Here is a 3,375-nt window from a genome sequence, read left to right as displayed (position 1 = left end):
CACTTCACCAGCGTGAGCAGAAGCAAGATTGAATCTTGAGCAAGTGTCTACTGAAATGTAGACCCAGTGTAAAGTAAAACTCAGGAATCTGTGTGACATCTATTTGTCAGAGATGATTACAGTGCAATCTTCTTGAATTAACCCCAATAGAGGGTGAGAAAGATGTATTATGCATGAGAAACATTATTTAAAAATTTGTCACACCTGCTCTCAGGTTGAATGGAACTGTTTGAGTGAAGCAGAAACATTTTTTTGAAAGGCTGCATGGAAAATAGAAGCCAATTGAATGACATCTGTGGGAGCAACTGTGACAGTAGCTAGCAATCTGCAGGCATGGACATTGCAGCATTTCCCTCAGTGAGAGGCCCTGGTAATTGGGATTGAGAACATAAGGGGCTATGACATGGCTGAATAGCAAATTGGAGAAGATGAATCAAGTGAAAAAGATCTTCTTGGTTAGTGTGAATGGTGGCAATTTCCATGTGTCATGCTGCAAACATAATCACTGTCTCAAAAAAAGTTAATTGGAGGAAATATCTTATAAGGCCCATATAACAGCTTGCAGTTCCATATTTTGTACAAAAGAATAACCTATATCCTGTATTCAAGAAGAAGAGGCCATAACATAACCTCCCCTACCCCAGGAGGAGTCATTTGTGAAAACAGAGACATCTCTGTCTATGGGAACTGAACTTATTTTTGAAGGGGAGAAAAAAGATGTGAGGGAAGCAAATTGAATTAATTTGTCTGGAGGATAATGACAGTAACACCAGGGAAGTTAGCTAACACAGTTTGCGATGACAGTGAGAATTTCCATAATGAGAATTTCTTTGAACAGTAGAAAAAAGAACAATGATATTTTGCACCTCACATTGAAAAAGCTGACCAGCGTGCATCTGTCCATGGGTGCTTAGTCCTGTCACAGCATCATAAAGGGTGTAATGGTTTTATGTGGAGCGTGTGGCATATGTAGCCATTGTAAAGTACTCTGAGACTGCAAAAGGATCCCAGTGGGCATATGTTGAGTACAGAAAATAATTTAAAACATTGGCAAAGATGAGTTAACTCAAGGGAGTTAAATATTAGCGAGAGCCAGATTAATTTTGCGCAAGGTGGTTTTAGCCTCTGGCATAAGTGTTTTGGAGAATTTGGAGCCGGGTACCCATCGAAAATGTCAAAGAGGAGTGCTAAATCATTAGTTATTAAGTATTGGGTGGAGCTAATTAATATTTCCAAGTAGAGTATGAAATTCAGTTAAGGTTGCAAGATGATTAACTTGGATCTGAACAGTTTGGGGCACAATGTGTCTCTGTTGCATAAGGTGACCCAAATATGAAAAAGGTGCCATAGTTTTCACCTTTTCGGGGGCCACCAATAGGCCTACATTAGAAAGGACATCATCCAATTCAATAAATATGTGGTGCAAGGTGGATGAGGATTCCTGTGCTAGAAGAATATCATACATGTAATGGATAAGATAAGCAGATGTATAAGCCTGACTGACTGACAAAATGGCTGGAGCCATAAACTCTTGACATAGGGCTGTACTCTGCCATTCCTTGTGGCAGACCATGTCATTGGAAGCAATGCATATGGGTTTGATGATTAATGGAGGGTAAACTAAAGGCAAAATGGTTTTTATTTGGAGGATGGAGAGGGATATAAAAAAAAAGTCTTTCAAATTAATCACCATGAGCAAAAAATGTAAAAGAATAGCTACAGGCCTAGGAAATCCTGGTTGAAGTGCTCCCATAGGTTCCATGGTGTGATTTACAACCCACAAATCCTATAATAATCTCCACTTTCCTGACTTCTTTTTTTATTACAAAAATTGGGTATTCCAAGGGCTGTTGGAGGATTCTAGTTGCCCCATCATCATCTGTTCATTAACCATTGTAGGAGCTGCTATAAGTTTCTCCTTAGAGGGGTCATTGATCAACCCATCAGACATCCAAGTTATCTTGGACACCAACCATGGGATCAGAGAAGGGACGAAGACCCTTACTGAAAATATGAAGACAAGTAGCCTATACCAAAATAGTCCTTTTAAAGAAATAGCTGGAAGAGGTTCTTTCCTTCCTTGATTGTTATTACCAAGCCCTTGAATTGGAAGGAAACCCTATTGCAACATCTGATGAGTCACCAGGGAGTTAGAACCAATGAAAAGTGCCCCGATATCCTACAATACATCATGACCCCGTAGATAGACTGGTATATGGGGGAGGACATAAGGTGAAAAATGTCCAGAATGGCCTTCTACAGCCCTCCAAGTGAGCAGTTTAGTACTTCTACTAGGCTGAGAAACACTGCCCACTCCCTGTAGATCTGTAATTGCCACATACAGAGACCATGCTATAGATCAGTGGTGTTGGGCAATAACACAAACACATGCACCTGTGTCTAAAAAAGCCCGTTAAATGTTTTTCCTTCAGTGATCAATATGCCTTGTTCAGTGCAGCATTTGAAGTGTCCAAGGGGAAGGACAGCAAGAGGATGGAGAAATAAATATAAGAGACAATATACATAAAGCTGAGGTCAAGTGGAGCCCTCTGGATGGGAGGAAAAGGAACTTCCCAACCACCACAGTGCATTTATTTATATATCTGGCAGCTTGGTGTCATCTGACACCCCTTTGCCTTACAACCTGTTCTTGGATTGTGGGGTGCATCTTTTTTTGGACTGGAGCAGCTTGTTTATGTGGCTTACCTCAGGTACTCCTTGTTTTTGGACCAGTTTTGATGTAGATGATCAAAAATACACAGTACAGCTAAAAAAGATAATTGACTTGCTCTTGGTGATGAATACTTCAAGCACCCTGGGTTCAATTGCTGTAGAGTAACAAAAGGTTGCTTTGTGGATAATAAATTCCAAATTCTCCAGTTCTGAGTAGAAAATGTGCTTTGAATCATTGGATTTTAAATTTATTTAACTAAATTGGCATACACAAAGTCATTCATAAATCTTTTTTATAAAGGTAGTTTTCATACTCACATGTTTAAACTTGGAAACTCAGAACTCACCTGACATGAGTGGCTTTTTGGTAGCTGAATGTTAGGTACATAGCATATTATTATACATATAAAGTATAATTTGGAAATTAAACTCTCTAAAGCTACTTCCCTCAGGCATTCATGATATGCAAACATGAGATTAATTATATTTACATTTATGTATTTCACTTGTGTAAACGTGAATTTCTTTACCAAAAGTTGAGCTTTAATTCTTTACTGTTGTTACCACATCATCTATGTCATAATGAAAACTGCAAATTAAACAAATTGTGAAAATATGACAATGTATACATTTTATTCTTTGAACTGTCATCTGTATCAGCTTTGTCCAGTTAAAATAGAATTACATGAAATCATCTACACT

This window comes from Chinchilla lanigera, unplaced genomic scaffold (assembly GCF_000276665.1).
Source record: "Chinchilla lanigera isolate Chin_1 unplaced genomic scaffold, ChiLan1.0 scaffold00110, whole genome shotgun sequence".
Lineage (NCBI taxonomy): Eukaryota > Metazoa > Chordata > Mammalia > Rodentia > Chinchillidae > Chinchilla > Chinchilla lanigera.
The sequence above is the reverse complement of the archived record's forward strand: the minus strand, read 5'-3'. Positions refer to the sequence as shown.